Here is a 10,457-nt window from a genome sequence, read left to right on the forward strand (position 1 = left end):
ATATCACCAATGAAGTGAACCTACTTCATTTTTGTCCTCTAAATTTAACTTTTCAGCTCTCCTGTATTGAAGAACGCTCATTGTTGTCCTTCTGCTGGATTAATTTTGTTGTTGATGCTATCCATTTCCTTTTAAAAAAAATCAGCTGTTGTATTTTTCAGTTATAGACTTTCAACTTTTGAAAATAAAATCTGTTCGACTGTCTTATTTTGGTCTCTGACAGTTCTTCATACATTGTTGACTCATTTCTCTATGTTTTCTTGATGTCAAGTAAATTTTTTTAAATTATGACCTGAACTAATTCTCAGGAGGTTTATTTATCTTAGGAAGTTTGTTATCTTTTTGAGACTCGTCATTGTCACATTATTTTGTTCCTTTGATGGCATCATTTTCACTTATTATTCTTTACACTTATGATTGTATTTAATCTGTGAGTGGTAAGTTTATCTAGAAATTCTGGATAGTTCATCTATTGAAGTTCCTAAACTTGTGGCAAATGTATAAGTTGAGAACTGAAGGGATGGGTCTCTGTTCTGAGATAGAATCTCAAGTCTATCAAAGTTGGTGTAATGCTAGGCTGAAATCCTGTTGAGACCTGTCTACAGATAAAGGCTATTGAGAACTCAACACAGCTGTAAACAGCTAGACAAGCTAGCAATTGACCGTGTCTTGCTTGGATTAAAGTTTCCCGTCAATTGCTAAACTGATGTTAGATTATTGGTCTGTGTCTACAGTCCTACAGCTAGGACCAAGCCAGCAGTTGTTTGGTTTATTATTGTATGGTAAGCATAGGTTTATAATTAAGAAACCTCATGTTTATCTCTTCAATTAGTAAAGCAAGCAATATATCTTGTGGGAAATATGACACATTGATGTAAAATATTCGTGGTTCCTTCAAAGAACTTTTCATATTTTGTAATTATCACATACATTGACCTCACATGTAGTTTTCTTACTTCTTGCAAAGGTATTTTATTTGCTGATAGTTGTTAAGATGCCATAGAGAAACTATTGCCAGAAAGTCCTCCTTGACCCTCTTGTCAATCTATTTATTCTTGTGCTTTTATATTTTCTTGCATAGGCTCTTATTTTAAATCGAGTGTTCAAATACTGGAATTCCCCCAAGACCTAATTTTCAATGTCCTTTTCCTATTGGACTAAATTTTTGTAAAAATAGCACTCTACCATATGACTTATTGTGTTCATATTGCCATCTGATTTTAAATTTGTTCTTCCACTTCTCAAACTCCAAAATATTAAACTGTACTCCCTATCTGATAATAAAGTTTCAACATGTCTTAGGAAAATTGAACTGTAACTGTTCAAGCAGAATATTTGATACATGATTGTGTAACTCATCCTCTCACCAATATTCTTGATTTTAGTAAATGAGATCTTTGTATCCATCATTCCAGAAACTCAGAATCAGTCTCTCACGTCTCTCTACAGATCTCCACTACAGCCGATCACACAGTAGACTATAGCTAATTTCTACAAAAATAGATCTCAAATAGATGGAATATTTGTATCCTCTCTCCCATCATCATGCCACTTACGGAAGCCCTTCCTGGCTTTCTTTAGTCATTTTGCTTAGGAAGAGACTCAGAATATTGTGTGTTCTTTACCTTGTTTGTCACAGTCATTGTTTTCATTTCAATAGGTTTTATACTCCATGAAATGTTTGTTTCAGTCCATGTAGCACAGTTCTTGGTACATATTGGTAACCAGTAAGTACTTGTTTTCTGAATTACATATTATAGTAATTAAAAGCTAAAGGAGTATTAACATGTTCTAGGATGCTGATTACTATACCTGGATTATCCGATTTAATTCCTTCAATTATTATATGTCACAGGCGTGCATGCACGCATCTGCACAAACACACACACACACACACACACACACACACCCCACATGCAAACCACAAAGAAAACTGTTAAAAAAAAAAAGGAAAAGAGAAAAACAACCTAAGAAATCCAATGGGAGACTATAGAGACTGGTTTTATGTAACAAAAAGAAAAGATCCATTGAAGAAGACAGGAAGAAACGAGTTGTAATTTCTCATCCTTGAAACATAAGAAGCCTGTGCAATAGAGAAATACTACTTAAGGGCTAGAGAAATAATTATGTACAAGCCTTGGGTGTAAAAACTAATACCAGGTTTACTAAGGTAAAATACCATTCTAGGCAGAGTCACATGGCTCCTGGCCTAAGGTCAATTCCAATGGACTGAGTCAGCAGAAATTCCTAAGCCAAGCAGGTGACTGAGGTGGGGGAAGCTGCAGGTAGCAAACCCAAGAGCTCGCTTCCGAAACTGAAAACTCAATTGAACCTGGATCAAGACTTCAGTGAGTCTGATCCCAGTCAGGTTTTTCCCAACAAATTTAAGCACAGTATAATTTGGGGGATGAAAATCTCCAGGAATAATACAATCCCCAGTATACAAGGAAGTATATGTATATCAAAACTCAACTCATGGTGAATCTCATTTCTTCCAAGCAGATGGCTTCTAGAGATAGGCTACCTGTCCTAGCTTAAAGGCCTAAGGAAGAATCGGGCCTGGTCTTGATTATTAAGATAGTGTAGAGGTCATTTGGGCTATAAGCCACCTCTGCTCCTGGTTGTGTATGCTTCCTATGGCCTGACTCAACAGTTAATGTAAATCACCAGGCTCTTAATCATTTTCCATTCCTAGCTTTTTGGATGGAAGAAGAGGTTTTTTATCTGTCCCATGGGAAAGGCAACCCTGCATGCTTAACCTTCCTGGTTTCTCTGGAGATCTGTGGGCATAAGAACCTTAGTTCTGTGCTTTCAGTAGGTGACTACCTCTATTACACCTTTCCCCTCAACTATAGACAGCAGAGTAGAGAGATGGAGAGATAACAGAAAACTAACATTGACTCCTTGGAGCTTGTAAGTCCCATCCACCATAATGTATACTGGTACTAGGTGAAACAAAACACGTCTATAACCAGACTAGAGCTTGCAGATAGAAGTTCTACACCTATGCAAGCATTAGGTGGTCACACGAGTGCTAGTGGGTAGACTCATGTTTGCCCTATTTTACTGCTGTCTTTGGGTGTATCTGGTATATTATCCAAGCAACTGGGAGCCTCAGGTACATTTAGATTAGCATAAGACTGGAAGGCTAAAGTACTATCTTTTACCACCCTTTGTCCAAACTAAGGCAGGTAAGCCATACCTAGATCCATGCTCATAGGAAGGACCTCTATATTGGTCCTGACAGCAAACTGACCACTGGGATACACTTAAGATTTTACCAGCATCACTGCCAGTTACCATGTGTACATGAGGGTATGCTTATGACTGTGAAATCCAAATAAAACTTAGGTTAGAGTTAGCTTAGATTTCCAAGAGGTAATCTGAACTATATAATGCTAACCTTAAACAGCAGAGATTTGAGGAAATAGAGTTCAGTATTTTCCTTAAAAGTTATTATCGAGATAGTAAAAAGTAACACTAGGCAGATGTCAGTGAGTCCTATCTGCAAATCAGTGCCTACAGACTGAGCCTCTGAAACTGACAGTGTTAGGAAAAAACACCTCCTTGTCTATTGGAATTCTACTGAGGTTAATTCTATCAGTGGCATTTTAGAGACCTGTACCTCAACATTGGCAGGCTATTGCAATGTGGCTCTGTATCCCACGAAAGTCCCACATCAATATTTTGTTAATATTAGTGGACTGTGGGATGGGAGCCTACACCTGGTCACTTTATGATGATTCTTTCTAAAAGAGATTAAAATCTTATCATGCCTTAGGAAGAGGAGATATACGTTTACCCTAGACAGGGAAATTTTTTGGCAGGATGGAATCCTCAGTTTAGATAATAGCCCAGGTCACACTGAGTAAAAACCATTGGAAAGATTCTGTACTGACATGGAGAAATACAACACAAGAGATAGAAGCAATGAAAATTCAAATAGAAATCTTGGAACACAAAACTCATACTCAGCAGAACTCAAAACATAGCATAAAGCTATCAATAGAAAATATATCAAATAGAAGAGAGAACAAGAGGGTGCACCGTATATTCCAGCCATCTGACTAGTGGGTGACTATCCGAAGGAAATGAAATCAGTAGTTTGAAAAACATTTGCATTCCTGGTGTCAAGAAATGAAAGCAACATAAATGTGCATCAACTTAAAAATCAATAATGAAAATGTGGTACCTATACACAGTAGAGCATGACTCAGCCTCAAAGATAATGAAATCCTGTCATTTGTGATAACATGGATACAAATGGAAACCATTGTGTGTGGTGAAATAAGCCAAGAACATGAATGCACGTATGACATCGTTTCACTCATACGTGGGATGTGAAAAAAGTTGATCTCATCAAACTCCCTAGGACAATGTAATTGCTAGAAGCCAGGGAGAATGTCAGGAGTAGAAAACTCCAGCTAAATAAGAACGAGTTCTGCCACACTATTGTGTAGCATACTGAGGGCAGCAGGTAATGGTCGTGTGTCATCTCTCTCAAAGGCTGAAAGAATGATTTCTAGTATTATTTTTGCCATAAAGAATTTATATTTTTGAAGAGAAAAATATGTTTGACTCGATTATACAATGTACACATGTATCGAAATATGACCAACATTTAATTAGTATGTATAATTTCTTGTATTAGAAAGTAAGTTTACAAGAAATAGTCTAAAATGTTTCTGTCCAGTAAAACCTGTATATCCATTTCAGTGCTTTCTTTTCACAAAAAGTACATGTAATATCTCTTACATGTTATATGCACATGATAAGCACAAAGATTTTGAAAACATGTAACACACTTTACAATTAAATAATCTTGCAAGTGCAGTTCGTATGATGGGTGCAGCTCTAAGACCAAGGAATATAATAACTCTGACATGCTGAGTGGCGAGGCAGATTTGAAGAATTTTGGAAATGATTTCTACATTTCCGCTCCATTTCAATATCAACAGATGCCTGTATTTATGATTGCAGCTACAGAATAACCGGAACTGTATGATACAGAATAATTTTCATGCTGGTTAAACACATGATGACAAATTTGTTTACTTCCTAGTTGAAGTTAAGGACATCTGACTTTGATAGATGTATAAATAGAGTGACAGTATTAAGATCACAGCTGGTAAAATATTTTCTTAGATTTATTTATGTTCTTTTGTATATATGATTATTTCCCCTGCATGTAAGTATGTTTTCCACATGCATCCCTAGTACTCTGGAATTAAAATATGGATGGTATGGTCTCAGAATTTAAACCTAGTCTTCAATGAAAGCAATAAAATAGCTCTAAATTACTGAACTATCTCTCCAAACACTTGCCTCTTCTTTCCGTTAGTGCAGTCATGGGCTCATCATTCATATTTTGTTCCACATTTCATAGATCACAAACTTTGAGTCCATACAGTTTGAAATGTCTTCTTTTTACTTTCCTGACCATAGATGAGGAGAGAATGAAATGAACACACTGAACACAGAACTTCAGAACAAAGAAATATTTAATATAGCTTTTGAGTCCAAATTTATACCACAGAGACATATAGTTAAATTCAGAATAATGTTGCATGACCTTGGCTTTCTCTGGCAAAAAAATACAAAGAAATTTTAGCAAAATGAAAAATATAGGGGAGCCCAGAAAGAAGAAAATACCACAAACTCTTCAAACTGTTGTGTTTAGACAGTAAGGTCAGAGGAATCTAAGAAAAGAAGAAATAGAAGATCAAAATCATAGCAACTTTTTTTTTAAGCACTCACCTATTTAGAAGAATTCTTGGTTGACAATGTGTAATCATCCTCAGCATGGCTGCTACTATAATATAATAATATGTCATAAATTTTCTTTCTGATTTGCTGCGTTCCTCAGTTTAAACTCCTGGGAAAGAGTTTTTTGATGGGTTCAGATTAAGTGACTTGCCAAGTTTCCTCGTCTGTTCAGTTTCCACATTGAAAACCTGGAAGTAGACGCGAGGCTGAGGAATTCATGTGGAGGTCAGAGCGGAAACAGGTGTGAGTTGAAGCAACAGAAGGAGTCATGGCTGCCAAAGTGTTTGAGTCCATCGGAAAGTTTGGCCTGGCGTTAGCAGTTGCAAGAGGCGTGGTGAACTCTGCTTTATATAACGTGGAAGCCGGACACAGAGCTGTCATCTTCGACTGATTCCGTGCCGAGCAGTACATCGTGGTAGGGGAAGGGACTCACTTCCTCATCCTCTGGGTACAGAAGCTTTGACTGCGGCTCTCGACCTCGGAATGTGCCGGTCATCACGGGCAGCAAAGACTTGCAGAATGTCAACATCACACTACGTATCCTCTTCCGGCCGGTGGCCAGCCAGCTTCCTTGTATCTACACCAGCATTGGCGAGGACTATGATGAGCAGGTGCTGCCATCTAGCACCACAGAGATCCTCAAGTCGGTGATGGCTCGATTCGATGCTGGAGAATTGATTGCCCAGCGAGAGCTGCTCTCCAGGCAGGTGAGCGATGACCTCACAGAGCGAGCAACAACTTTCGGGTTCATCCTGGATGAAGTGTCCCTGACACATCTGACCTTCAGGAAGGAGTTCACAGAGGCGGTGGAAGCCAAACAGGTGGCTCAGCAGGAAGCTGAGAGAGCCAGATTTGTAGTGGAAAAGGCTGAGCAGCAGAAGAAGGCGGCCATCATCTCTGCTGAGGGGGACTCCAAGGCAGCCGAGCTGATCACCAACTCGCTGGCCACCGCCGGGGATGGCCTGATCGGGCTGTGAAAGCTGGAAGCTGCTGAGGACATTGCTTACCAGCTCTCCCATCTCGGAACATCACCTACCTGCCAGCAGTGCAGTCCTTGCTCCTCCAGCTCCCCCAGTAAGGTCACCGCCTGCGTCGCTCTGAATGACGCCTTCCTTGTGCCCCACCCCAGAAATCACTGTGAAATTTAATGATTGGCTTAACATGAAGGAAATAAAGGTAAAATCACTTCAGATCTCTAATTATCAAATGAAGCTTTTATTGTTACACTCTACCCACTTTCATAAACAAAATTGCCAAGTGCCTATGCAGACTGGCCTTCTACCCTGGGTGCTGGCAGTTGGCAGAAGAAAGGCAGGGCAGTGTGTGTGGTAGACCGGGAGCCAGCTGGCAGCCTGAGTAGACCTAGAGCCTCCATTCTGTCATATATTGAAGATTTACAGACAGTGGCACACACACGTGAACCAAAAGGCAAGCCCTCAATTTTCCCAGCCATATGAACCCGGACAGAGGCAGCTAAGGAGGGCCGGAGAAAGTGGTCTGCCTTAACTGTAAGGCCATTCCCTCTTAACCGTGACCAGCGGAAGCAGGTGTGTGTGTGCGACTAGGGCATGGAGTGAAGAATCTGCCCATCAAGGTGGGTGGGCCTAATTTTGCTGCCCCCACCAGAGACCTAAACCTTGGATAGACTTGGATAGGACAAGAGGCCTGGACTGAGATGTGAGTCCTGTGGAAGACTTCCTGTCCGACCCCCCACACACACATCGGTCCTCTCAAATACCCAATGGGATTCCAGCTTGAAGGATTGCATCCTGCCTGCCGGGGGGGGGGGGGGGGGGGAGGCTGAGCACACCTGCCAAGGACACGTGCGTCTGCCCTCCCGCTCCCTCTCTCCGAGATTGCCCTTCCTTCCCAAGGGCTGTGGGCCAGTGCTCCGAAGGAAGCAATCAAGGAAAGAAAACACAATGTAAGCTGCTGTCAACAAATGACACCCAGACCCTCAAAAAAAAAAAAAGAAAAGAAAAAAGAAAGAAAGAAAGAAAGAAAGAAAAGAAAAGAAAAGAAAAGAAAAGAAAAGAAAACATAGAAGTAGTAAGTAGCAGCAAATGAACGGAGAGGATTATTGCTGATATTAGACCTATTGGGCAAGTGTTAACTTTTCAGGCATAAAATAGGATGTTATTAGGAAGGGTGTAGCTTCTGGTAGACAACTTCTGCCCTTGATCTGATCAGTAGCTACCTTAAACCATCTTTGTAGGTTTAAACCAACTGTAGGTTCCATTCACATTATGTATTATTTTATTATGATATTCATATTTTGTTTCGTGACATAAACCAGTCTGGAAGTCTGCAATCCTTGGAACTTACAGAGTAAAGAACATTAGACGTGTCACTGAGATGTGGTTAACTTTAATTCCTTTCTGTGGAAACATGGATTAGTGTAACTGCTCAAAGGCTGACATCTTCTTCACGGATTTTCACAAAAAAGCATTCACAAAAGGTTTCACTATCCCAAAGCTGAACCTGACAATGTGAGTGTCAAACTGCCTAGAATTTCCCAAGTTTTGAATGTTCAGAGCATGCCTCCACCTTGCTACAAGTTGTAAATAATAAAATAATATTACTTCAAGAGATGGTGAAATTCTCTCTGACTATTTTGCAAAAGCATTGTCCAATTTAACTTAAGGCCTGGACTATTTGTTTTCCTTGGTCTTCTTAGTTTGCTTTGATTTTATTGTATCTTTGGCACTAACTTTAGTAATTGGATTAACAACCTAATTTGTCTGGGGACTGAATTCCTCGATCTATTTCCTGGTTGTGTCTTAAATCAATAAATACGGTGCTTATATTCTTCTGACTTCGTTACATCAATTTTAACTTACTCAGTCATGACTGCCTTTTGTCCCTGTGCTTAAGGCCCGAACAGTGCTTTTGTGGCCAAAGCAGGATGTCTAATACAGTATATCAAGATGTATTTTGTTGATGTTTTTAGTTTCCTTTTGTGTGCGGTTCTTTGTTATGAGTTCTTAAGTGAGACAACAGATTATAACTGCAGTTTGCTTTGTTTCTGCTCCGTCCTCCCACCCCTTTCCCAGTATGGGCTGGTCTTTTGCTGCCCTCTGGTGGCAAGCAGTTACCAGCTTCCCTGGAGCTCTCTATAAAACCTAGGAGGATGAAACACCAATTAGAAAAGATGCTTAAGACTTCTCAGGTTTTTCTCTACACCAAAAAGCTCGGACACACACTTAAATTCTATGCATGATATTATGGATACAAGCAAAGTTTAGTGAACCGTACTGAGATTAAAAAAATAATAATACCTTTCTACCAAGAACATCAGTCTTCAGTGATGTTTGATCCTTGGGGGTTATACAGATTGTGAGACATCGGATAAGATCACATTTGATGAAAATAACAAAAGAAGAGGATAAATGTGAAGGAACAAAATATACCAATGTGATTTTATAGTTAAAATAAGAACCATGCTCTTTCTTTTAGAGAACCAAACCATTCTCTTATTTTGTGTATTTACTGAAAGGAACGGGAATAGATTCATTGGCATAAGATTGAGCTATGTTCTTTAATTAACTTTATCAGTTGTGCCAACAATTTCTTAGTAGACAGCTGTAGCTGGGAAGGAGGGAGGGAGAGAGAGAGGGAAGGAGCAAGGGAGGGAGGGCCAATGAAAACCTATCTTTAGCACTTTGACTTAGTTCTCATAGTACTGCTGTTACAACAGTGAAGACAAAGCTCACTGTCACTGCCACAGCTAGCAGACTTACTTGACAGCAATGAATAGATTACAAATTCACTTTTTTTTTACCAGCCAATGTACTGTTTACATGCATTTTACCACAATATATTGAAACAGATTTAGTTTTTTAAAATTTTATAAAGGAATTTTAATCTGGTAACCTGGCTATTCTGGCTGAAATACAGACACACCTTTAATCCCAGGAGACAGAGGCAAGCAGAACTCTGAGTTCAAGGCCAGCCTGGTACAGAGCAAGTTCCAGGTATAGAAAAGCTTAGGTCCAGGTGTGGTGATATGTGCCTTGAATTCCAGCACTCAGGAGTCAATTCTGTGTAATCAATTGAGTTCAGCGCAGTGGAGTAGAGCTCGTCGGTGGGGTATCAGTGCAGTGAGTACAGTGCTGCCGAGTTTGTGAGTGCAGGTCAGTTCTGTGCAGAGCAGCAGAGGCAGCTGAAGTCAGAGAATAAGAAGAAGTCAGGAGATTAGAACAAATTACCATAGAATAAATTAGTTTGAGGCCAAGCAGATCAATTCCGTGAGAAGCTGAGAGAAGCCAGATGGAATCAGTCAGCTTGGAGAGGAATTCGAGCCAGAACAGCTGAGTTTAACCAGACAGCCAGAGTTCAGAAAGAACTAGAAAGGGCGAGCTTACCCAGCTGTAAGCCTGTTACTTTTGTAAATTTTAATATGAAAATATCAAAGCTTAGAAAAGCAGGGTACCTTTTTTGGCTATATGACTAGTTGGAGGCAGAGGTTGTATACAGACACAATTTATTTATACATCCAAGTCTATTTACCTCTTCTGTAAGAACTCAATTGAACAAAAAATTTTATTAAGAAATGCAGCCTGTAACAGGAAAGTTTATAAATTTGCAAATTTTGAAATTGATTTATCAAACACATCCAACAATGTCCTCTGCCTCTTCTCATTTCTCCTCATTGTTTTATAAATTGCGATCCCCCCCTCCAAAGGCTTGAC

General features: G+C 39.6%; 1 pseudogene; it reads left to right on the plus strand.

Annotated features, from left to right (window-relative positions):
- Positions 1-6,029: 6,029 nt before the first annotated feature.
- On the plus strand, positions 6,030-7,096 carry Phb1-ps10 (prohibitin 1, pseudogene 10; annotated as a pseudogene).
- Positions 7,097-10,457: the final 3,361 nt, after the last annotated feature.

This window comes from Rattus norvegicus, chromosome X, assembly GCF_021556685.1.
Source record: "Rattus norvegicus strain SHRSP/BbbUtx chromosome X, alternate assembly SHRSP_T2T, whole genome shotgun sequence".
NCBI classification, from domain to species: domain Eukaryota; kingdom Metazoa; phylum Chordata; class Mammalia; order Rodentia; family Muridae; genus Rattus; species Rattus norvegicus.